Source organism: Miscanthus floridulus, chromosome 5 (genome assembly GCF_019320115.1).
Source record: "Miscanthus floridulus cultivar M001 chromosome 5, ASM1932011v1, whole genome shotgun sequence".
Classification (NCBI taxonomy): Eukaryota; Viridiplantae; Streptophyta; class Magnoliopsida; order Poales; family Poaceae; genus Miscanthus; species Miscanthus floridulus.
The window spans coordinates 26,705,647-26,733,258 of NC_089584.1; the positions used below are offsets into that span (position 1 = coordinate 26,705,647).

General features: G+C 43.4%; 1 pseudogene; it reads right to left on the reverse strand.

Moving 5' to 3' along the window:
* Positions 1-201: 201 nt before the first annotated feature.
* On the reverse strand, positions 202-17,838 carry LOC136454434 (expansin-A8-like; annotated as a pseudogene).
* Positions 17,839-27,612: the final 9,774 nt, after the last annotated feature.

The following is a 27,612-nucleotide window of genomic DNA, read 5'->3' on the forward strand; positions in this document are numbered from 1 at the left end:
CACGGCAAAGGTGGGACACTCGGCAACTTAGATGTTTCCGGTAGTGTTTAGATCCTAAGCCACGTCGACTCTACCTAATAAACTTGTGATTGTGAACAACTGGTATGCAACTACTACTTTTTTTTCTTTGATTGATGAAAGAGCAGAACAGGTTATCAAAGAGAGAGAGGAGACATGCAAGAAAACCACTAGCATAGAGAATTAGAGACGGCGATGGAGCGCGCGCCGCTCTGTGCAAAAAGGCCGGTGGTCAATAGCTAGAACTGGGCATATATTGGACGTGTAGGTGGCGCCGAACCACCAGCCTTTGGGCGCGACGTTGTACGCCGTGACGACGCGGCCGTCGTCAGACCTGAGGCGGAACGAGAGGCCCTGCCCGTTGAGGTACGCGTTGCCCTGCCAGTTGGCGCCCCAGTTGCGGCTCATGGGCATCCAGTCCGTGGTGGAGCCCTTGATCCAGGCCTGCGCCACGACGCCGCTGCCGCCGACGTTGGCGACGGTGACCAGCTCGAAGTAGCTGTGGCCCTGCACGGTGAACCTGACGCCGCCGCTCCTGCCGCGGCACGGCACGCGGCTGTAGTTGACGGGCACGATCCCGGCGCGGTACACGGCGATGGTCTCCCACGCCGGCTGGGACATGTCGAAGTGGCGGCGCGGCGGGTTGCACCAGCCGCCGCCGGCGTCGCCCGACAGCGCCCAGTTGGGAGGGCACAGGCACTACTGGAAACGCGTGTTTTGCCGAGGGCCAGAGGCTTTGCCGATGGCTAAATCTCGGGCACTCGGCAAAGAACGGCCCTCGACAAAGAGGCCTTTGCCGAGGGTACGGCCCTCGGCAAAGACAGGCCCACGGCAAATCAAATCTTTGCCGAGGGCCGCGGCCCTCGGCAAAGATGTCCTCGGCAAATTAGGCCCGTTGGGTCACGGCGGCCATTTCCCGTCAAGCTTTGCCGAGGGCCACCCGTTAGGCCCTCGGCAAAGGTTTTTTTTTCTGTGAAACTAGCTTTTTCGGCAAATTTTTTTTTAAGTCTTTGCCGAGGGCCCTAGACCAGGCCCTCGGCAAAGATTTTTTTAAAACCAGTTTTTCGGCCAAAAATTTTTTTTTTATAAATCGCCTTTGCCGAGGGCCCGAGGCTAGGCCCTCGGCAAAGAAGCCCTTTGCCGAGGGCCAGGATAGGCCCTCGGCAAAGATTTTTTATTTTTTTAAAAAAATTCTTTGCCGAGGGCCACGGGCCAGGCCCTCGGCAAAGAGCCCTCGGCAATTTTTTTTTTGTTTTTTTAGCCCAGTTTTTTTGTGGTGCTACAATACATTGTTTTGAACTCAATTTTAAAATTTAGGCCAATTTTGATTTTGTTTTGTATATTTCCTTAATTTATTTCGATTCTTTGATTTTTTTCGAATATGTCAAATTTGAACTGCAGGTGCATGGAATATTGCAATGTAGTGTTTCGAAAAATGTTATTCATGTTAATTGGTGCATGTTGAGTTCCTATCCACGAACTCGCATCAAATTTCGCGCATCTTGTTCGCGTAACATGATGACCGACTTGCCGGAAAAGTGTTTTAAAATTATAAAATCCATACGAAGTCCGAAAATCACGAAACTTGTCGAGATGTCATGTTATCGCATGTGTAGACTGTGGTAAAAATTGAGAAGGTTTCGAGCGAGTTGTGACGTCGGATGCCTGAAACCCAGACATCTCCACACGTGACGAGGTGCTGGAGGAGAAGCACGTGACGGCCACGGCCTCGTCCTCGTTGGAGGACGAGAGGGGTCAGCAGACGGGCGAGGGAGACGAGGCGCTCGAGGGCGAGGGAGGCGAGGCGCTCGAGGGCGAGGGAGGCGAGGCGCTCGAGGGTGAGGGAGAGGGTACCGCTACCCGGACTCTCTACGAGCGAGGTCCCGCGAGCCTCCCTCCGGTTCCGCTTCCTTACAACCGCCCAGTGATTTGGCCTATGGCAAAGAGGTAAGTAACTATGGATGTTATCACAACTACTTCATAAGATATGTTGGAAATCTTAAGAGAAACTGATAAATTTTCTTAATCACTTGTGCAGGGCCTGGTTGGTTTTGTCGGGTACTCCAGCACGCACCCCCGCGAGCATCCTTGGTGTTTTGTGCAGGAAATGGTACCCCGGCATTGTGCAACTGTCCGAAGAGCCGGTGGTGTGGGAGCCGGCCTCCAACTAGGATAGGTACGCGCTGTTCATGGATGACACTTACCGCAACAAGCAGGAGCGAGTATTGGCGGAGTTTTGGGTAAGTCTCTCTCGCACAACATTGCTTAATACATCGCATTCATTGGTTAAATCTTTTATTGAAATAATGAATGGATACATCGGTTTTGTATGCAGAAATATTTCAAGGCCGAAGAAGGACTTGAGGCCCAGGCAGATCGGGCGGCTGCCGCAGCTTGTAGGAAGTACGTCACCGAGATGCACCACCATGGGCGCGTCCAGGCCCACATTGACTACTACAGGTCGGTACTTAGGCAGTCCCTCCCCAAGCCTCAAGCAAGACGGATTACGCTGACCCGGGACCAGTATCTTGAGGTAGGCGAATAACATTCATAATGATTCGTTTTGATATTAAGTAGGTTCAATTTCATCTTCTGATATGTCAAATACTCGATGACTTGTAGGTGATTCCCTGGTGGTGCCGATCATATCCCGAGTGCTGGGCCATGATCGTGGACAAGTGGTTATCACAGGACTTTGTTGACACGCACGAGAGGCGGCGGGAACAGCGTCTGATGAATCAAGGTCCAACTCACCATCAAGGCAGCCGTAGCCTCCCCGGATACAAACAAGCATACGTAAGTGATTTCTTTCATTTATTTTGACACTCAATTCTGCTTGATTTCTCACCATCTTCCCATCTTTCTCGCAGGAGGCTGCGCACCCGGGCGAGGAGGTCTCGAAGTTCTCAGCGTGGGCTATGTCCCACATGGGTAGGGCGTCGTCCTCTGTCTCCTTCGACCCGGCTGCCCCGCCCCAGGCGTACTCCGACCCGAACGTGTACACTAAAGTCCAAGAGTACACGTCAACGGTAAGGGAGATCTATGGGGAAGATTACAATATGCGCACTGAGCCCATTGATGCAGAGGCGATCATGAGGCTCGGAGGAGGCAAGAAGCACGGGCGGCTGTGGATTGCAGACGGCGCCATCGACTCCACCACTGTTCCCTCCCTCGACGCTATCCTAGCACGGAGCACGAGCTCCAGCCAGCCCATACGTCCACGGCCTTCTCCAGCACTGCAGCAGGTCCAAGCACTCTAGGTAATTCCTGCTTTACTCATCATACGTAGATATTTACACACCTAAATTAGATTTGCATTACTGATACATTGGAGTGAAATATTGCAGGCCGAGCTGCAAGAAACAAGAAGGCAAAGTCAAGAGCAGAACGCGGAGCTGACCGCACAGCTGCAGGCCCAGAAGGTCGCGTTCGAGGCCGCGCAGAAGCAGATGGCGGAGATGATGGTGATCATGCAAAGTCTTGGGCAAGCATCGGGTGTACCTGTGCAGTTTTCAGCTCCTCCACCTCCTACTCCTGTAGCTACTCCTGTAAGTATGAAAGTTCACTTTTCGCTTGTGCTTTGCATGTATGTCGGCCTTCGTGCCGTTGTGGATGTCGGCGTTCGTGCCATTGTGGATGTCGGCGTTCGTGCCGTTGTGGATGTCGGCGTTCGTGCCGTCGTTTCTTGCAGGTTTTGGAAACCTCCCCGTGTAGGGGAGGTGCTGCTGAAATTTTCAATTGAGTCTAATCTTTTTGTATTCCTAGATTACTAGATGCAATCTCTAAGTTCCAAAACTGTTTTCCCGGATTACTCACACATGCAATCTCTGCTCCTTTGTGCAGCTTCCGTCCGCGGGTTCCAATCAACCCGCTAGTGCGTCACCGGGTGATCCTACTTTTCCTTCACCATCGTCTCATAGGCTAGCTTAATGAGGACTCGTGCTAGGTGATGTGGTTGGACTTTAGTGTGATTTGTGATTTATGGTTGTGACTTGTGCTTGGATTTCATTAACTTGTTGTAATAAACATGTGAATGATGATGAACATGTGACTTGTCGTTGTAATATATTGTGATTTGTGGTTCACAATTATGGTTGTGATATATTGTGAGAAAATGGGTTCTGTGTGATATATATATGTATATATATGAAATGCTTGTGTCGATGGAATGCAAAAAACAAAAAAAAATTAAATGTCTGTCTCTTTGCCGAGGGCAATGACCAAGGCCCTCGGCAAAGAAGGGTCCTTTGCCGAGGGCCCTAGCAATAGCCCTCGGCAAAGATTTTTTTTTAAAATCCTGAAAATTTCTTTGCCGAGGGCCAGGGAGCAGGCCCTCGGCAAAGGTTTTAAAAAAAATCAAAAAAAAACTATTTCTTTGCCGAGGGCCGGCCCTCGGTAAACAATTTTTTTAAAAAAAAAACCTTTGCCGAGGGCCCTTGCAATAGCCCTCGGCAAAGGTTTTTTGGGAAAAATCTTGAAAATTTCTTTGCCGAGGGCCAGGGAGGAGGCCCTCGGCAAAGATTTAAAAAAAATTCTTTGCCGAGGGCCGGTCCTCGGCAAAAAAAATTCAAAAAAAAAACCATTTCTTTGCCGAGCGTCGGCCCTCGGCAAAGAAACCGCCAACGGCGCCGGCGCGTGACGGCTTCTTTTCTTTGCCGAGGGCCGTCCTGGCCCTCGGCAAAGGCTTTGCCGAGTGCCCGATAAATGGCCCTCGGCAAAGACCCCTTCGCCGTCTAAAAATTCCCCGAGGGGTCTTTGCCGAGGGCAGCCCTCGGCAAAGCCTTTGCCGAGGGTTTCTGGTCCTTTGCCGAGGGCCAGAGGCCCTCGGCAAAGCCTTTGCCGAGGGTTTCTGGTCCTTTGCCGAGGGCCAGAGGCCCTCGGCAAAGCATGCGAGTCTAGTAGTGAGGTTGGTGACCGTGACCGTGACGGAGGCGGCGCCCGGCTTGCACCACCGCGACCGGCGCGTGTCGCAGGCAATGGCGAAGCACGCACCGCACATGGCGCCATTGTTGAACAGCGCCGTGCTCAGCTCCGTCGTGCGCGTGCCGTACCTGGCGTTGTACAGGTTGCCGTACCCGCACGCGCCGCCTGATCGTTTGATTTCGTTAGCATTGTTCGTTAATGCGAAACCTGCATGGCAGCAGGCCAGCAGCATAGTCAAGTGTTGATGGAGCAGAACAGTTAATTACCCATCACTAGTAGAGAAACGACCTTTGATCCAGCTCGAAATTTGGCTTTAGTCCCAGTATTTTTTGCGTCTGGGACTAGAGAGACCTTTAGTCCCGGTTTGTAGATCCAGCCGGGACTAAAGGTCCCTGCCCAACGGCTACTGCACTAGGCTTTTGCTGGAGGGGACCTTTAGTCCTGGTTGGAGCTACCAACCGAAACTAAAGGTTAACTTTTACTCCCGGACGGAGCCTCCAACCGGGAGTAAAAGTCTACTCCCGGCTGGAGGCTCCGTCTGGGACTATAAAGGGACCTTTAGTTCCGGTTTCTGTCTCCAACCAGGACTAAAGGTACCCTCCTATATAGTCATTGTTCCTCCCCGAGCCCGAGCCACTTTGAGCTCAGTGTTCTGTTGCTATCGCCGGCCTCTCTTCTTCCTCATCACCGGTCACAAGATTTCTTACATTCCTCCATCGGTTCTAAAGGTTACCAACTTTATACTCTCGTGTTTCATCTGTAGCTTATTTCATTTTATGGACTAGATATATGTGGTTTTTTATGATAGATTTTTTTTTATTTGTAAGCCATTTAAGCTCAAAATCACTTTAAAGTTTGCGTATTTGGATGAAGGAAGGTTAAAGTAGTTATTCAAAACTAGTATTGAGCTTTCATTTCTAGCATGCATAGCACACTTCATGCTTTAGAGATATAGAGAATTTTAGAGTTTTTTTAATTTTATTTGTTTATAAAATGAGAAATTTATATTATATTAAAAATGAGTATAGAGAGTAGATGGCAACTGTTTCCGGGTCCTCGGCCTCTCATCGGGTTACAAAGCGACTGAGACCGGACCTTCCTCTCATTGCATGCAACAAGTGTGAGGAGAAGATTGTGATGGAGTACCGGGTGAGGAAGGAGTGTCCCAACAAGGGCTGTATCTTCTACAAGTGTCTGGATCGCAATGTGAGTTATTTTGTCGCATTTGATGATTATGGTTAATTTATACTTATTTTTATGATGGTTGTAATTAAAGTTCTAATTTTTTATTTTAATTTCAGTGGGATGGCACTAGATGTTCAGGCTGGTACTGGGAGGAAGAGTATGTTGAACACGTGCAAAACTCTCTTGCACAGGCGGCTACGGCGGCTGATGAGACAGTGATTCTACGGAAGAAGCCCATAGATGTTGAACAAACGCATGATCTGTCTATTTTAGTTTGGATTGGTCACGAAATCTTTATGCTGCTGAAGTGCATTTTAGCTTTAGTTTTTTTAGTGGTAGTTGGGATTGTCTACATTGTAGCGAGACTTTCATAAATTAATACCTTGTGTGGTGGCATGCATGTCGTATAATTAACTAATTATGTTCTAGGTTTTAATATGGTATGTATGTCATGTAATGCAGATGAGCCAACATTGGATGTACAATGCTGATCGCCGCTCCCAAGAGTCCATTGAGGGCGTGCATTCTTTCTTACGTGTGGCCGAGGCAAACAAACACGATGGTTTCATGTGCTGCCCATGTGTCATATGTAAGAATTTGAAGGAATATGCTAGCTCAAGGAGTCTTCATTCACACTTGTTGAAGTCGGGTTTTATGCCAAACTATATTTGTTAGACGAAGCACGGAGAAACCGGGGTTGTAATGGAAGAAGGTGAAGAAGAACAATGGGACGATGATGACATTATTGCTGAATATGGTGCCTTCAATGATACTACAATGGGGGAAGCTGAAGAAGAGGTAGTGGCAGAAGATGAGCCCGCTGATGATCTTGGTCAGGCCATTCGTGACGCACAAAGAGAATGTGAAAGTGAAAAGGAGAAGATCAAGTTCGAGCGCATGCTAGAGGATCACAAGAAATTGCTATACCCAACTTGTGATGCGGGGCAGAAAAAGTTAGGTACCACACTGGAATTGCTGCAATGAAAGGCAAAAAATGGTGTATCTGACAAGGGATTTGGGGAGTTACTGAAAATCCAAAAGAAGATGCTTCCAAAGGATAATGAATTGCCCGTCACTACGTACGAAGCAAAATAGGTAGTCTGCCCTTTGGGATTAGAAATCCAGAAGATACATGCATGTCCTAATTACTGCATCCTCTACCGTGGCGAGGAGTACGAGAAGTTAGATGCATACCTGGTATGTCATGCATCGCGGTATAAGATCAGGCGAGATGACCCTGGTGATGTTGAGGGTGAATGTCCCACGAAGAAAATCCCTGCCAAGATTATGTGGTATGCTCCTATAATACCACACTTGAAACGTCTGTTCAGAAACAAAGACCATGCAAAGTTATTGCGATGGCACAAAGAAGACCGTAAGGTAGACAATATGTTGAGACACCCTGCTGATGGGTCCTAGTGGAGAGCAATCGATAGAGAATTCCCGGAGTTTGCAAATGACGCAAGAAACTTAAGGTTTGCTTTAAGTACGGATAGTATGAATCCTTTCGGGGAGAAGAGCAGTAGTCATAGCACTTGGCCTGTTACTCTATGTATCTACAACCTACCTCCCTGGTTATGCATGAAGCGTAAGTTTATTATGATGCCAGTGCTCATCCAAGGTCCAAGGCAACCTGGCAACGACATCGATGTGTACCTGAGGCCACTAGTTGAAGAACTTCTACTTTTGTGGAACAGACCAGGTGTACGTGTGTGGGATGAGCACAAACAGGAGCACTTTGACCTACGAGCATTGTTGTTCGTAACAATCAATGATTGGCCTGCTCTAAGTAATCTTTCAGGACAATCAAACAAGGGATATAATGCATGCACGCACTGTTTCGATGACATTAAAGGTATATTCTTGAAAAAATGTCGAAAGGTCATGTACCTTGGCCATCGTCGATTTCTTCCTGCGAATCACCCCCTAAGAAAGAAAGGCAAGCATTTTAAAGGTAAGGCAGACCACCAGTCCAAGCCAGGCAACCGAACTGGTGAGGATGTACTCAATATGGTCAAGGATGTGAAAGTAGTATTTGGAAAGGCACATGGCAGTGAACCTGTTCCGAACGATGCCGACGGTCACACACCCATGTGGAAGAAGTCCATATTTTGGGAGCTACCCTATTGGCAAGTCCTAGAGGTCCGTAGCGCGATCGACGTGATACACCTAACGAAGAATCTTTGTGTGAACCTGCTAGGCTTCATGGGTGTGTATGGGAAGCATAAGGACACACTTGAAGCACGACAGGACCTGCGATGTTTGAAAGAACGAGACAACCTACATCCAAAGAAGACAGATGATGGACGCCATTACTTAAGTCCTGCCAGCTACACTCTTAGCAAAGAAGAGAAGGAAAGCATGTTTGAATGCCTAGCAAGCATCAAGGTACCATCTGGATTCTCCTTGAATATAAAGGGTATAATAAATATGCCAGAGAAGAAATTCCTAAACTTAAAGTCACATGACTGCCACGTGCTCATGACGCAATTGCTTCCAGGTGCATTAAGAGGAATTCTACCTCCAAATGTACGTCTAGCCACCGTGAAGCTATGTGCATTCCTCAATGCAATTTCTTAGAAGGCAATCGATCTAATGGATCTAGCTAAACTACAGAATGATGTGGTTCAATGTCTTGTCAGCTTTGAGTTGGTGTTCCCTCCTTCCTTCTTTAATATCATGACACACCTCCTAGTTCACCTGGTCAAGGAGATTAGCATTCTTGGTCCTGTGTTCCTGCACAACATGTTCCCCTTTGAGAGGTTCATGGGAGTCCCAAAGAAATATGTTCACAACCGTGCTTGTCCAGAAGGAAGCATCGCCAAGGGCTATGGAATAGAGGAGGTCATTGAGTTTTGTGTTGACTTTATTCCCGACCTTGACCCGGTTGGTGTTCCTAAATCGTGACGCAAGGGGAGACTAAGTGGAAAGGGGACACTAGGGAAGAAAACATATATTGGTACGCTGGACAATTATTTTAATAAAGCACACTACACAGTTCTACAAAACTCCTCCTTGGTGGATCCGTATATCGAGACACATAAAGAGTTGCTCTGATCCGAGTTTCCAGGGAAGTTTGAAGCTTGGATTACGCGTCAGCACATAGAAACTTTCAGCGACTGGTTGCGAAAAGAATGTCAGGGTGATGAGAGTATTGATGAGCAACTGTATTTGTTGGCTAGGCAGCCATCGTGGCATATCCTCACATACAAAGGGTACGAGATAAATGGGAATATATTTTACACAGTAGCCCAAGATAAAAAGAGCACCAACCAAAACAGTGGTGTCCGCATAGATGCCACCAACCCTAATGGAAATAAGCAAACATATTATGGCCGCATAGAGGAGATATGGGAACTAAACTATGCACCTACTTTGAAGGTACCTTTGTTCAAGTGCCAATGGGTAAAGGCGACTGGAGGTGGGGTAGCAGTCGACAACCAGTATGGAATGACAACCGTGGACCTCAACAATATTGGGTACAAAGACGAACCATTCGTCCTTGCCAAGGATGTGAATCAGGTGTTTTATGTCAAGGACATGTCTACAAAACTGAAGAGATGGAAAAACAACAACGACCCAATCTATGAGCCAAAGCGCCACATAGTTTTTTCAGGGAAAAGAAACATCGTCGGAATTGAAGACAAGTCAGACATATCAGAAGATTATGAAAAGGATGACCGAATTCCACCCTTCACAGTGAACAAAGACCCAAGCATCTAGCTAAATGATGAGGACACTCCATGGTTATGACGCGATCATAACCAAAGGATATACGTTAAGAAGAAGTTCACTACTGTGCCCGCTTGATATATTTAGTGATGTATTAGACCTATTATGTAATAATTGTGACTTCAGATTTTTTGTCGTGTTTTCATATTTTCTACGGTTTAAAAGAATTTTCTGCTAGACGGTGGATTTCCCGTGGAGAATGTGTGATGAAAAAACAAATGATCAACGTTAATAAGATGTGAAAACTAATTTCCTGTCGAAAAGCAATAGTTTTAATGATTTTAATTAAGTAGTATATTTTTGCATGTGCAATTTGTAATTATTATTTACACTATGTCAAATATTCATACAGTAAAACAAAAGAGTTTAGGTTACAATTTTTTGTTGTGTATAATAATGCAAAACCAAGTCCATGATTTTTTTATAATTTTTTTGGTAATATTTTATTTATTAGGCAATTAATAACTCTATGCATTTTTATATAAAAGAAATATATAAAAAAGGAAAAAACTTATGAAAACCGGAGAAAGCCAACTGCAGACCACCTTTACTCCCGGGCCTAAAATGCCCTTTACTCCCGGGCCGTGGCTACACCCGGGACTAAAGGTGGGCTGCGTTTTCGCAGCCCGCCAAAATGACCTTTACTCTCGGGCCATGGCTACACACGGGACTAAAGATCAGACCTTTAGTCCCGGTTCTAATCATCACCCGGGACTAAAGGGTCTTTAGTCCCAGTTCATAGCAGCAACCGGGACTAAAGGTCTCCCTTTATAAAACCTCTCTGTCTCCGCCAAGCCTCATCTTCTCCACCAGATCGATCCAGCAGCGCCGCCGCCCCCAGGCCACCCTAGCCTCGCCTCACGTGCGCACGCTGTCACCGGCCGGCCAGCGCATGCCTCGCGTCGTCCTCATCCTCGGCCCACCTCTCCCCCAAGCAGTCTTCTCCAAGATCCGTAGCAGGCCACAGCTACGGCACATCTCTAGGTTTGGCCCCGATCTCCCTCTTCCTCTGCACTTCCCTTGATGATGCCGTAGTTGGTGTTCCGACGACGATGGAGATCGCCGGGCTATGTTGGGGCGGGGCGCCCATGGCCTTGGCGAGATTTATAGATACCTGGTGGAGAACAATGTTGAGATATGTCATGGTGGGGTTCATATTTGGAAGATGCATATTACTGAATTTGTTAGAGGGCTTTTGTATTGCATAAACATGACTACATTCTGTTGTGCAATTTGAAACTAACAAGAGGTGGTCGAGTCAGGGAAGCTAAAACATGTGTCTTGTCTGTTGTCTGACTGTCTTTCTCATGATGTGTGTAGGTCAATAGAATCGGTATTAGTGATCAGCGGTGAGATGATCAGTGCTGCGCATGACAGTTGTGTGTGTTGCTATTGCTAGGAGGTAGCATGCTCAAGTGTAGAACGGGCAAGGGCCAAGGGGCTTGTTCTGTCATCACAAGAGGGAGGACGACGGTTAGCAGTGTGTGTTTGTGAACCTGCTTTGCTGGCTTGAAGTCTTTCTTGCAATATATGTGTTATTATAGATGCCCAAGATATTGTTAATTAGTTCTTATAGTTTATCTAGTGTATTTATAGGCTGCGTGCGGTCGCATGCCGTAGATGTCAGAAACAGCTTCATCTTTTGAAAAAAAAGAATCTAGTATGGTTTCAAGTTGAACACTAGGTGGAATTTTTTGGTGACCTACTAAATCCACTCCCCAACTCTCTGTTGGGTCGGCATCCAAGTTGATGCCACGCAAAGTTTATCCAAAACTCAAGTTGCTTTTTAACTTGACAACCACGGTACAGGTGCACTATGCGTATACTGATCTGCGTATACTGGCCTTGGTGGCGGTGGGAGCGGGAGTGGAAGAAGGAGGCCGCCGCCGTGGCCATGGAGCTCCGGCATGACAAATCCTTTAATTAAAAGCTCTACTAGATGATCATGTTTATTAGAATTATGATTTTTATACATTTGTACATACTTGTTGCAAATGAGCTTTTGTATGAATCTAGAATCTGGGCAGGAGCTAACTTTGATCTGGTAGGAGTTATGGCTGATATCATGAGCTTTTGCAATTTCTACAAGTCATAAAAAAAGATGCTTCTGTATGAATCTAGAATCTGTGCATGATCTTTGAAGTTTGGATTGGAACCTAAGTGGTAGAAACTTTTTGCGACAAAATCTCTATGCTGATGAGAGCAGCATTGATAATGGAAGCATTTTTGAAGATATAGTGAGATGCTTGCTTTTGCATTTGTTTTGTACATTTTGCTGTTATAAACAATAGTCTGCTGATTTCCATTAGTATCAATTTGGCTCATCAATTTGGTGCATACTTCTGTAACATGTTTTTTTAGTAAAGTCTAAGTCTCTAACATGTTTTTTTGGCTGCAGGAGCTGGACCTCGTGTTTGACACCTTGGATGTGAGCCACCGCCGCCACCATATATAATCCGTTTAGGATGGATTAATTGCTCCAACCTTTTGTAATCGGATGGATGCGTGTGCCGAGCCCTCGTGCCGGCAATCTTGTAATGCAATTTTGCGCTGAGCCATCGAGCACAGTGGAGCATGGGCGCGCCCGGTGTCTCATCGTTTCCTCCTTTTTGCACGGTAGGATATGATGACTAGTTAGAAAATTGTAGAAAATCCGTACTAGTTGAACTTGCGGATCGTGTTTAGCTCAGCGAGCATGTTCTCTGCCGAGCGGTAATGGACGTCAAGGAGGCGCTTTGATTCTACGAGGACGAGTGGCAATGGTCGTGGAAGACCGTGTTCCCTTCCTCGTAGAATTGGAGCTCTTCCGTGGCCAAGTACGGTGCCGTCCGGTGGAGAAATGCTCGCCAAGATGATCACGTAAACAAGGTCAACTAGTACAGATGGTTATTTATTCACACGTCCTGATATCGTCGTAGTAGTCTGTCAATCACCGTACCCAAACGTAGTATATATATAAATATAAACGATAATCGATTGTTATGTGTGTACACTCCCATTCTTCTGTTAATTTGCGGAAATATCATGTGAATTACTTACCTGACGCAGTAAAAGACGAGAACACAATGACCATGGCCACGGCCATGAAAAATGCCAACGACACAACACTAGCAACTTTCTCGGCAAGCAGAGTAGTGTTAAACTCTCTGGAAACCTTTAAACTTTGTCAGTTAAGATTTCCCCTTCAAACAAGCTAGGCACTTAAATAAGGCTTATGCTAGATTCTATCACTAGTACAGATACAGAAATGATTTTTACAAATGTTACTATCCTTGAGGTGTCAGGTCTTGCAGGAGTTCATTTTATAGATATAGTTTTTATTTTTTTATAGATATATCTGGTGGTGTAAAAGCTAGATGGCTGCCCCGAGAGACAACATGGATGAAGAAATGATGAATATTATCAACACCGATACTCAATTTGCCGATGGTGACCAGCAGGATGTAGATGACGGGAGTCAATACCTGGCTCTTGAAGATAACCAAGAAAATATTGTGCAAGAAAATACAGGCGAGGTATATACATTTATATATATATTTGAATATTATATATATATATATATATATATATATATATATTTGAATATCTATCATCTATTATACGTAGCCCTCTGAATCGATGACAACAACGGCGAAAAGCAAAAAAATTCGAGGCCCGAAAAAGCCATTGGAGGGGCGCTACATAATATCGGAATTCAATATCGAGACAGGCGAACCACTTGGTCCACACGCAAGGAAATTCGTGCAATACTGTGGGTGCCTTGTAAGGGATAGACTTCCGATCAGTGCCCGTGAATGGAAGCAAAAGATCAACGAGCCTCATGTTAGTTTTGTCTCTGATCTTGATAAGAATTTAATTTGGGATGATATTCTTCAACATTTCACGTTGCAAGCGGATGATTATGATGCTATCAACGATGATGAATTAAAGGAACTAGTTTGAAATTGGGCTATGAAAAAGATGGCCACACAATTTCAGACTTGGAAGAAATCCCTATACACGAAATACGTCAAGAAGAACATAACGCCCAATTTCAATACTAGTGGCCCGCTCGCGAAGTTGAGGCCCTACTGGAATGATTTTGTATAGTACAAGACATCGGAAGAGGGTGAGGAACGGGTGAGAAGGAACCAAGAGAATGCCCGACAGAAGGTATACCACCATGGCATGGGATCTGGTGGCTACGTGACTACCGTTCTCAAGTGGGAAAAAATGGAAGTGGACATTCTTGCCAAGGGTATCACACCAGAATCACTCAATTGGCCCAAACACGCGAAGAATTGGTTTTTCACTCATGGAGGAAGACTGGACCTAGAGACTGGGAAGCTGGTTCATGGCTCAAAACTCGAAAGAGCAACACAAAGATTATGTTATGCTCTACAAGCTAAAACTATTGGTGCGTTCAGGCCCAATAGAGAGAAGGATGAACTGACGTATGCCCTCGGGACCGCTGAACACAGTGGCCGAACGAGAGGTTTAGGACGAAATATTTCTTGGGAACATGGTTTCCCTGACGACAGAGATACCTACAGAAGCCGGCAGAGAAGGAAGGATGAGGATGCAGCGCGGATCAGCAGGTTGGAGGAATTGGTTCGTGAGTCACGGGAGGCGTTGCTTCAAGCACAGGAGCGCGAAAAAGACATGCAAGCTAGAATGTAGGACGAAATCATAAAGCAAGTGCAAATAGCAATGAGTGCCCAGAGGCAGGCATCAGATCCAGGAATGAACATTAATATTAGCCCCCTGATCAGTTGAAAAGCAGCTGCGCTTTCACGAAGTTGCCAAATCAAGATGATGCAATGCTACGTTTCCCCATGGATGACATCACTACACCGTTTACATCATATGAGCTACATATTCCAAAAGAGAATGCCATAATCATGGTGGCTCTCGGTGTTTTTTCTCCTCCAGATCCTACCAAGACACCAAGAATTCATGGGGCAATAATACCACCTGGATATGTTAGCGTCTCAATTGATAGAGTTAACAAAGGTTTTAGTGACCTGCCTCTTGACATTCTAGGAGGTGATGGGGAGACGACTCTAGGAGAAGCAGAGAAAACATTCATACTATGGCGCAAGTGCTACATCATTATTCCCGGGGTCTCTAGTCCACCGCCGCTTCCTCAACTGCCAGACAATAGGTGCGGACAAAAGTGAACGAAACAATTTTTTCACAAACTTTCTATTGACATGCATGATTAATAATAACAATTTCTTATACCTAATTATGCTTTTTTGTAATCACACAGCAGGGCCTCCGCCAACCTAAGTCCAATTATTGAATCTTCAGATCATCATAGTGCTCCGGGCAATCAGGTGGCAACGCCGCCACCGCCGCCACCTCCAAGGAGGTCTCCAACGCCTCCAACGGCTGCCCCGCCTCCCTTGATGACTAAGAGGAAGCCAGCTCCTAAGAGGTCCGCTCCGCAAACAAAGTTGTTGTCCCACCAGCCGGCAAAGAAGAATGCCTCATCTAATCCAGTTATTCCCCAAAAACTGTCTTTCGAGAAAAGTGAAAAGGAATTAAAAGCTGCAGTAAAAAAAGATGTGGACAGTTTCTTCGAAAAAGTAAAAAAGCAATGAGAAGAGAGGGAGAACCCGGAGAAATCATACTTCTACCTACCTCCAGATCTTCTAAGAAAGAAGGTGGACCAAAAAAGCAGGAATCTCAAAAGACTCGGCCAAAATCGGACTACGACCGCTCTCTCACCAAGTCATTTGAGGCGGCGCAGAAAAAGACTAGACCAGGGAAAGGTGTTGCACAACTCAGACAACAATCGCAATAATCAGTCCCCCCTCTTGTCGTTCGTAATGAATATGGTTCAAACTTAGACTTAGACGTCGATTTTGAGGAGCTAGCTCGGTTTTACGAGGAAACTGGTTTGGACCTTGGCCAAGTGCTCACTGAAGGACCATCTGCTCTGAAAGTGGATCCTTGGAAGAAATTTGAACGTGGAAAGAGTCTATACAACCCTAAGGCCTTAGGTGAACTGGGTACGCAAATGTACCTGCTAAACAAGTAGTACATGGCGGCGTGTGAACGGGGAGAGGCCTTTGTTACTGTCAGAGTTAGAAACCAATATTACTTCCATGGCGATGACGTTATATATGTCGAGTTTGAAGAATTACACCAACTATGCCACCTGGACTCTCTCGACAAAAGTCTCATTAGCTGCTATTGTTTGTAAGTGTGATTATTTTCTACTATTAAAGTGTGTATATATAAAGCTACATGTATATATATACATTATATATCCTCACACTATATTTTTATATATGCAGATATGAGATGACAGAACTCAGAAAGAGAAAGGATAATGATGTTGGTTTCGTTGATCCAAATGTCGTATTCAAACACCCTAATCCCCCGTCTCAATGGAAAGCTGAACTCGAGAAAAAACTCATGAGGTTCTTAGTGAACCAACAAAACAAGGACATACTCTTCCCCTACAACTTCAAGTAAGTGTTAAATAATTAATGTCGATCATATGGACATTTGTTCAATTATTTGCTTATTAGCTAAGCTATCTCCCATATATATACATATATGTTGACTCTAGTTAATGTCGATCATATTTGTGTATAAAAACATATGCAGCAATCACTGGATATTGATGGTCATCAATATGGCCAATAGTCGGTTGAGAATCTTAGACTCGTTAAGAAAAAAGCAAACAGAGTATCAAGACATGATAGATATTATCCAAGGGTAATATGGTCTCTCTAGCAACTATATATACCCCGATCTCTTAACTGCAACAATTATTAAAGACGAAATTAATGTTTTATTTTATTGGATGCAGTGTTTGGAAAAGTTTCATTGAGAATCACCACATGAAACATTGTAAAGCGCCACTAGATGTAATCACACACAAAGTAAGTACTATCTACATTTATATATATATAATTCAATTAACACCATGCATGCTTTCAATTCACCGGATCTTTTTTCTCGTAAAAGTGGGTTCTGAGGCAAGAACAGGGGAACAACTACTGCGGATACTATGTTTGCGAGTTTATCGGGGCGTACAAAAAAAGAACTCCTGAAGAGATCCTCAAAGTATGTTTTATATATATATATATATATATATATATATATATATATATATATATATATATATATATATATATATATATATATATATATATATATATATATATATATACTTTTCCTTTAACTTTTATTGAAGACTCTATGGTTGAAGAAAAAAGTCATACGACGTGACCAACTTAAAGCAATTCAAGAGACCATAGCAGGATTTCTTAATGATTAGGTCCTCAATCCCGCCGACGAGTTCTACAATGACATCAACGAAACATGGAAGCCAAACTAGATGGAGTGATTTTGTTATCCCAAGGATATGATAGAATATACAATGCAACATTTATTTATAATATATATATATATACACATACATACATATTATATGTACATAAAATAACGTACAATATATGTATATGCATGTAATATATACGTTAGTTTCATACTTTAGTTTGTACAAAATGTTCGAACATTATAAACGTATAGAATATGTATATTATTAGCAGCGTAGAATGCGTATTCGAAAACCTATTCGAAAACCAAAACGAATTATCAATTGAAAATAGAAACAAAAAAAGGAAAAAAAAGGAAACATTTAGTCCCGGTTGGTAATACCAACCGGGACTAAACGGCCGCCCCACGTGGCCAGGCCGGGAGGCCTTTTAGTCCCGGTTGGTCTTACCAACGGGACTAAAGGCGAAACCGGGACTAAAGGAGGAGACCTTTAGTCCCGATTTTGTACTCCCGGTTCTAAAACTGGGACCGAAAGCGGTTGAGAACCGGGAGTACAACTCGTTTCTCCACTAATGGTGCCCGACGCGTCGCTGCCGCCATAGAACGTGGCGAAGGCGGGTGTCCACTGAGCTGCCGCCACGGACCCTCCGAGGAAGAGAAGAAGGCGGACAGGGCCAGGGGCAGCGCGAGCTTCTTCGCCATGTCGTCGACTCGTCGTCAGCCGTCACTGCTCGCACTCACTAGCGAGTACTTGCTGATCGTTCGAGGCTGTACGACCGAGATCCGAGAGTACTTGTGTGGTGAGGCAGGGTCACCTAGGACCCGTATATATATAGTAATGGACTACTAGCTCGTACGTGCCCGTTCTTCTTGGCAAGCAAGCGCCAATCAGGCAATCATCATCATCAATGGCGTTTGTAAGAACCGCTCGATGGATTCGGTGGCTGCTACACCGATCGAGTAGACCGGTCAGGAGGACACTCAGGCAAGCGAATACCGCCCGGGCGACGGCCCTGGAGGCATGCATCCACGATCCTATATTTGCATGAATGCATGATCGGGAAAGCGACTGTCCAGCGCGTAGATGGTTTGGCCGCGATTGACTTTTGCGCGCCTCCACATGTTCACGTTAATGATTGGATTACAACACTTGGATAGCACTTGCTGCAGGGCGAAATATAAATCTGGGCTACCGCTGAATTTGGCTCAGCAGGCGGTGTGTAACGCCGGCGGCCATGTTCTTGTCGCTCAACTCTACGTTGATTACGCTTGCAGTACGTGTCTTCTGATACTTTTGCACTGATGAAAATGGAATCAGCAACTACGTCGAGATCATGTCACGTCATGATTCGTCTCTATATCTATATTCATATCTATATTTCTATCTATATCTATATCTATATCTATAGAAAAAATATTTCCTCTCCCAAAAGGTGTAATTACTACTATTACTTCCATGTGTATATTTTCAGATTTAAAGTGTATATAGTCCGATGAAAGTGTACGTAGACGGAGTATGTGGCCAGACCATACTAGGCCTTCTAAAGTAGTATATGTATGTCAAGTATGCAAATATACCTAGAGTACATAGTTATACTTATTTTATATAATGGTATTATAATAGTATATTAAAAATTAGGATTCTTTTAAATATTTTGCACATAGTAGGATAAGGTTTGTAGTACCTCAAAATAAGTATATAAACATACTCAAACTAATAAATAAGTATACATCCATACACGATGTGGTTTATTAAAAATGGGAGTAACTACGTGACTAGAAAAAATACACCCTATATCACCTTGCTACGGAGCGAACGATCCGACAGCCTAAGTCTGACGCGTGCATGCGTACAACAGGCTACAGATGTCAGCTTTAAAAAAGTAAAATATTTATTTTAAATTGCTATATCTTTCGAAAAGTATATTTGTTTTTAATTCCGTGTGTATTCTACGTGAGGAAGCGAACAAAATTAGACCTCAGTTGCATATGTTTCGAAAAAAAAAATTATTCTAGTAAAAAATTATAACATATAGTTTATGTACACATATTTTATTGAATAACTTATCATATAACTTATGTACACAAGTTGTGTTTGATAACTTTTCTATATAAGTTGTGTTTTCATAAATTATGTGTTTCTAAGTTTTGGTATAAGTTATAAGTTAATTTGATCCTTTGTGTGTTAATAACTTTTGTGTTTGCAAGTTTTGGCATAAAGTTATAAGTTAATTTGTTCATTTATGTTTAACAACTTTTTTAAATAAGTTGTGTTTCATAACTCTTGAGTTTTCAAGTTTTCGCATAAGTTATATGTTATAAGTTAGTACCTACTAAAAAAATTCTTCGAAGCATATGCAAGTGTGGTCTAGTTTTGTTCATCTCGTCGCGTAGAACACACCGATATGGTGTAGATAGAATTAAAAATGGATATACCGTTTAGAAGTTATAATATTTTAAAATAAATATTTTGCTTTTTCGTAGTTCTTGCCAGACTATCGAAGAGAGCAGCGGAGGGGAGTGGGCACGCGCATATGTTTCTCCATGGCCTGAAAATGGAAAGCGTGGGAATTCCTTTTTTGCTAAAAAGGGAAATTTTAGGATGTCCAAAAATCAATCGCTGGTTTTAAATCCCATGAGCGTTCGCGGATTAGTATCTATATATCTTATAATCCTAAACCTCACTAGAGATCATGTCAACATGCAAGTTGTCCATCTCGGCAGTCCAGTATCAGATGCAATTACTAATGGGGACGTCAGCAGTCCACTATTAGATGCAATTACTAATGGACATGACCCGATCATCCGATATGTATGATAGATTTGATTGGTGGAGAACTCAACGTTCATGGTCTAGGATTCAAATCAAGTATGATTTGAACCCCTGCAACTGTTACATTGCTGCTCCGTTGGTTATCCACCACGTGAAGCATGATTGACCTTGCCTAAAAGGGTTTTTCTATAAGCAAATTAGGAACACAAGCAAGAACGTGAAGAACACAATCTAATGTTACAAATAGAGATGAATTATATCCATTTGCATGTTAGGAGGTTCGAGTCTTCAAACGAAAGGACTAATTGACACGGTTCAAGAAGAAGAACAAGAACGCAATAGTCGAACTCGACCTTGCAAGTGCTATGAAGAATGTTTGTTTCATGGGAAAAACTAGAACCCGACAAAAGCCAAACCCTAACAAGTACGCCAGCTATTGATTAGGAAATCTTAGGACGTGTGTACCCTTGGACATGTCTTCTAATGGCTCTAAGATGATACACAACCCAACAAACCAAAAGATAGTATATTTAGTTATCCACAACAATGTGCCACGCTAACCATTAATATTAAATTATAATAATTTATCCCTTCACACAAGTAATTATATATAGTCTAATTTTATTACAAATCATCTGCAATTCCTATAGCAACATGTGAAATATGCTTCTAGTACTCTCCCTATAAAAAAATGCTATTCTCAATTCTGAGGAGAAGTCAAACAATTAATTTAAAGTTGACCAAATTTATATGAAAAATTATAACACTTACGATACCAAATTAATAACATTAGATTAGTTATTATCAAATATATTTTTATAGTTATTATTGTTTATAAATTTAGTCAAAAATTTTGAGTTGTCCTAAACCTAAAATCGCAATTTTTTTTGAGGTGGGGGGGGGCGTGCGTGTGTTGGTGGGGTGGGGGTAGAGCATATCGATCGTATCGTTCACGCCCTCGTGCCATAACGTTCAAATCATCGTGCCTCTCACTACTACAGAATCGATTTTTAGGGGCGGCTCGTAACCATTTGTAGGGGCGGTTTGGCCAGCCGCCCCTACCGAACCGTCTCTACAAATCATGTATTTATAGGGGCGGTTCCCAGGCCGCCCATACAAATCGATTTGTAGGGGCGGCTCATATTACCAGCCGCCCCTATAAATCATTTTGTAGGGGCGGCTGTAGTATCAGCCGCTCCTACAAACAGGTATTTATAGGGGCGGTTCAATCTAGAACCGCCCCTACAGTACGTTTTCCCGCCAAAAAAATTCAAATTTCCAATTTAAAATCGCGTTGCCGAACGTCCCGCGACCAACGTTCCGAACCGCGTTCGCGTTGCCGAACGCCCCGCGACCAACGTTCCGAACCGCGTTCGCGTTGCCGAACGCCCCGCGACCAATGTTTCGAACCGCGTTCGCGTTGCCGAACGCCCCGCGACCACGACTACAAGCATAAGAGTATTATATAAACTACAATTACAAGTTCACGGTGGACCTTTTGCAGCAGGATGCATGCAGGCAAGCGCTGAATCAAGTTGTGGCATGATTTAAGGAGGCGTACCTCATGGTACATCCGAAACCATGGCAAATAAATTCACCGACCACCATGCATATGCGCCACAAAAATTCTTCCCGCGCCATGGTGCACTACCGAAAACAGTAAATATGCCAAGTGTTTATTGATTTGTCGAGTGCAATTAATCGGGCACTCGACAAAGAGCTAATTTGCCGAGTGTAGTTAAGAAGACACTCGGCATACATATTACACTCGGTAAAAAACCAGATTTACCGAGTGTAGAATATAAGACATTCGGCAAACCACAATACGACACTCGGCAATAAATTAACACTCGGCAAAATCATATCACGTGACCGGTAGATGCGACGGCCGTCTGACGGTGTGCCAGTCATTAGCAAAAGTGCAACTTTGCCGAGTGTTTTGCCGCAACACTCGGCAAAATGATCAGTTTGCTGAGTGTTTTTAGCTAGCACTCGGCAAAATGATAAGTTTGCCGAGTGTTTTTCCCCAACACTCGGCAAATCCAAGACTTATTTTCCTCTCCTGCCCTCCAAAGTTTTTCTACCATCCACATACAACATGTGTTACTACATGTTAAAATTTGGTATATTTCTGAATCCATTTGATATATTTAATTAATTTATTGCGTTTAGAGGAATTTTTTTGTATAAGTCAAATTTAAACTGCAAGTGATTCAAATAATGGAATAAAATGAGTGGAAAATGATATTCATGTTATTGAGTCCATTTTGAGGCATTGTCTGGGAAATGAAAAGAATTTTTGAACATCTTGTTCACGAAACCCGACCACGAACGTGTTGCCGAATGGTTTTTAAATTCTAAAAAAATCAAACGAAGTCTGAAAATCATGAGATTTATCAAAATCTCATGATATCATACGTGGAGGCTATGGTAAAAAATTGAGAAGATTTTGGATAATCTGTCACGTATGATGTTTACAATTCGAAGTATCTCAGAAGAAGAATTGTAGCGTAGAGAATGATCCGGTAATATTTGGATTCAAAGTGACGGTCGAATTGGGGTTTGACTTCAGAACTTTTTGTATAGGCAATAGAGAACATAGATTGATCCATGTGTAATTTTGGTAAATTTTTGGATCTGTTCGATAATTTTAATTTGTTAAGTGCAATTATAGAATTTTAATTGATATACATTGAATTTGAGCTACAACTGCATGAAATAATAAGTTTTTTCACTCCTGACCTTGAAACTTTTTCTACTCTCCACATACAACACGTGGTACTCCTTGTTAAGAATTGATATATTTCTGGATCCATTTGGTAGGTACATACAACATGTTAAGATGTGGTATTGCATGAAATAATAAGTTTGTCGAGTGCCCGATATATGGGCCTAGCTAGGTGCTTCTTATTTTTTTTAAGGTTATTTGTTAACTAGGCCTGATTAGCATTGGAAGTTTGTGAGTGCAGTTTCCAATACATCCTCGTAGATATCAAACTTGCACAATCACATGTCCAGGTGTGCGACTCGAAGAGAACTTTCTCAGATCAATGACCTACTCATGGTGCTAAGTAAGTAAGTGAAGCTAGTAACATATAATTTTCTAATCACATAGCCCATTCTAATTTCACCGCCTTTCACACTTTATAGTGTCACGCTAAGTCAAGAAAAATATAGACGAGCACAGGAAGAATGATTTCGAGGCTCATTATATGAAAACACATACCCCTAAAACAGTTAATAGCCAACAACAAATGCGGGTTCTATGTGATGTGGGCAATGCATTAGTACCTCAACGAGAGCACAATGGAAGGAAATAAAATGTTGTGTATGTTTCTCATTTTATGTATATCGGTTAATTCAATAAAACACACTACTATTTTGTCTAACACTTGTGCATGTTGATGTCATCTTGCTTCAACGATAGCGTGAGAAACTTAAAACCCCAAAAGCTATTAGACTTCGAGATCAAAGAACTACAAGACAAGCTAGCATCCTTCGCCATGGACAATGTCTTGAGTAAAAGAGTATCTTTCAGCATTGATCAAGCCAAGGATAAGAGTAGTATAGATCCAGATATGACGAAACTTCTATCGTAGTATATACATTTTTACTGTAACGACATATACATTATTGTAACATTTGTAATATAAATCTTGATGGATTTGTGATGTATGTGATGCTTTAAATATACAGTCCAGTAACCATAGGAAATAAAAAATATATTACACAAAAATAATAAAATAAAATAATGAATAGGCATATGGAAAAATCAAATCAGTTTGTCAAGTGCCCGATATATGGTACTCGGTAAATCTCAATTTTGCTGAGTGTCATACCTGGGACACTCGGCAAACCCGTTCACGGCCCCACCGAGCAGTTTAGTTATTGAAAATGAAAAAAAAACAAAACGGGGATTTGCCGAGTGCTATATCGCGAGCACTCGGCAAACCTCCCTTGTAACCACCCCAATCCCCACCCGACCGCACACATGCACAGTCAAACACAGCCGCGCACCCGCGCCCACCCACACCGCCGGCCGGCGCCGCCCACCCACACCCGTCCCCTCCGGCCCTGCGCGTGCCCGGCGGTCGGCACCCCTGTTGGCCGGCGCCCGGTGTCCTCTCCCGGCCTCGCGCGTCCATGCCAGCCTGCCGCGCGCCGTCCCCGCGATCCTGCTGGCCTCCCACGCCACCGCGGGAAGCTCGACGTAGCCCGTGCACCGGAAGCTCAACGCCGCGACCGCTGTCGTCCGCTCTAGTCCACACCGGCCTCCCGCGCGCCGTCCTCGCGACCCTGCTGGCCTCCCGCGCCGCCGTGGAAGCTCGACGCCGCCATCGTTCAGGTTCACCACCTCCACTGGTCGGTGCCACTGGTGCCAAACTTGCTTTCTGACAGGAGAGCCTTTGTAAAACTAAATGGGATTTGTTTTAGTTCATTGACGGTAGCATAGCTAGCAATTTGGATTGTTCTCGAGGTTATTGGAATCAGGTCATATACATGTGAAAAACTTTACATCCGTGGTCGACGTTTTACCAAGAATAATATGATCCTTGGTGATTGTGTTATATACATGTGAAAAATTTTACCTCCGTGGTCAATATTTTATCGAGAATAATATGATCCTCGATGATTTTGTTTTTCTTGCATCACTGATTGCAGCCTCCTTGCGAACGGGCGCCTGCCCGGGTGGTCAGGTGGCCTCAGTGAATTAGCAAGGAAGTCGTATATATTTTCAGTGAATTAGCAATTGTGAAAAAAGAAAGATAAAATAAAATGTAGGAGGTCGTATATATAAAGTTTCTATGTGCATTTGCTAGTCCATTGACACAATTGATAGATAGATTACTACGTAAAAAATGATTTTTAGCAATGGTTCGAATTTTTTGTAGGGGCGGCTGGTGATGGAGCCGTCCCTACAGTGACGTGTTCGGGTGCCCAGACACCAGTCGTCCCTACAAATGGAACAGCAGGGGCGGCTGGTGATACGAGCTGCCCCTACAAATGGGGTCTGATTTATAGGGGCGGCTCACTACTACAGAATGGACTTGTTGTCCCGGGCGGTAACGGCCTTTAGTCCCGGTTACCGCGCCGGGACAACGATCCCGGGACTAAAGGTGCCACCTTTAGTCCCGGGTCATCGAGCCGGGACTAAAGAGGGACCTTTAGTCCCGGTTGGTGTTACCAACCGGGACTAAAGGCCCTCTAGCCGAGCAAACGTGGCCGCACCCTTTTATATTGATGAAGATGTTAGCCATAGAATCAAAGCAGGGTGGATGAAGTGGCGGCAAGTGTCTGGTGTCCTATGTGACAAAAGGGTACCACAGAAGCTAAAAGGCAAGTTTTATAGGACGGCGATTAGACCTGCTATGTTGTATGGTGCAAAATGTTGGCCTACGAAAAGACGACATATTCAACAGCTAAGTGTCGCGGAAATGCGTATGTTGCGTTGGATTTGCGGTCATACAAGAAGGGATCGAGTTTGGAACGATGATATACGTGAGAGATTAGGGGTAGCGCCAATTGAAGAAAAGCTTGTCCAACACCGGTTGAGATGGTTTGGACATGTGCAACGGAGACCTCCAGATGCACCGGTGCGTAGTGAAATCCTAAGTCAGGATAGTAACGTGAAGAGAGACACCGAAGTTGACTTGGGTAGAGGCAATAAAAGGAGACTTAAAAGGATGGAATATACCCAAAGACTTAGCCTTAGATAGGAGTGCTTGGAAGACAGCTATTCACGTGCCTGAACCTTGATTGCTTCTGTTGGGTTTCAACTCTAGCCTACCCCAACTTGTTTGGGACTTAAAGGCTTTGTTGTTGTTGTTGTTGTTGTTATTTTCAGTTCAGTTACACGTATTTGTTTAATATATAATATGTTTTTATGTACGTATTCTACGCTGCTAATATAAATACACGCACGCATATAATTACATCTAATTCTCATCTCGAGCATTATTATATTCGAATAAAGTATGAACCTATATATATTATAGATATATATATGTATATATACAACACTTTCATAATCTTGTTCTCGAAAATAACGATATCAATAAACATTTAATTTACATCATTTATTCCTTAGGATCAAAGTAGAACTCGCCATTGGGATTTAGCACTTTTTCTAGAAGATATCCTGCTATTGACTCCTGAACTGCTTTCAGATGGTCTTTTTGCATGACCCTTCGTTTCAACCATTCAGTCTTGCATTTGAAATAAAAGCAAAAGTATTAATACATATATATATATATATATATATTCATTTAAAAATAAATAAAAAAATTGATATATACGTACTCTGAGGACATCTTTAGGAGTTCTTCTTATGTGCGCAGTGATAAATTCACAAACGTAGTATCCACACAAGTTATTACCTGGTTCCTGCCGCAAACACCACTGTACGAGAAGAAGATTATTCTCATCATCTCACACGTAAATTGAAGTACGATATAGTAATTAAACACGTGGGAAAGTGTATATAGTACAACTTACTGGTATTTCAACTACATTAAGTGGTGCCTTGCAATCCTTACGATGTTGCCGAATAAACTCTTTCCAAACCCTATGCGACCAATAATGTACGATCGTTAATAAATTATAGCAAAGTCTATTCAATAATAGTTGTGCGCGAGAGATCGAAATTACCCCTGGATAATGTCTATCATATCTTGGTATAGTGCCCGCTCTTTTCTCAACGAGTCAAAGATTACTAACCGACTTGAGTTTAACTCAATGACAATGAGTATCCAGTGAAACCTGTATTGGTTTATACACACACGTACATGCATATAAGTTGTATTGATATTACATAAAATGTGTAGACTATATTATTATTAATACTTACTCAAAGCTGTACGGGAAAAGTATTGTTGTCTTGTCGTGCTGCTTCACGAAGAACATCATGATATTCTCCTGTGCTTCAGATACCCACCGCTCCTTGACAATAATACCGGTTTTGAATACGATATAAGGATCAATGAAGCCAACACTAGTGTCTTGTATTCTTTGGAGCTCTGACATCTGGAATCTGTATATAAATATAAGTTACATGTGAGGATAATTATATACACGTACGCATGGAAGTGAGTTTATTAAATAAAAGTAAGAATCACTTACAAACAAAAGGAGCTAATGATTGATTTGTCCAGAGCGTCCAAGTGGAATAGTTGATGCAATTCTTTGAAACTAATATGTAAGATGTCATCGCCACGGAAGTAATGATGGTCTCTAAATCTGACAAAGATCCACTGCTCACCCCTATCACACGCCTGCATGTACCACTTGTTGAGCAAGTACATTTGCGTACCCAATTCATTCAGAGCCGCAGGGTTGTACAGACTTTTGACATATTTATAAGTCTTCCAGGTATCAACTTCCAGGTTCTGGATTGGAGCTTTGCCTATCAATTGATCAAAGGTTAAACCAGTATCTTTAAAAAAAGCATTAAGGGCTTGAACCAACACTTCTCCAGAGTTGTCTGGTCGATAGACTTCTATGTTGGAACCATATTCATTAGCAACAACAAGATTTTGCATTGGTTGCTTCTATTGTCCGAGCTGTGGGACATCCTTCCCTGATGCTCTTTTCCTTTTCTTACCTGCATCATGTGACTTCACGAGGGAGCGGTCATAGTCTGATAGTGGCGAAGGCTTACGAAGTTCAATCATCTTTTTCTTGTGAGCATCGACCATCTGCCTCAG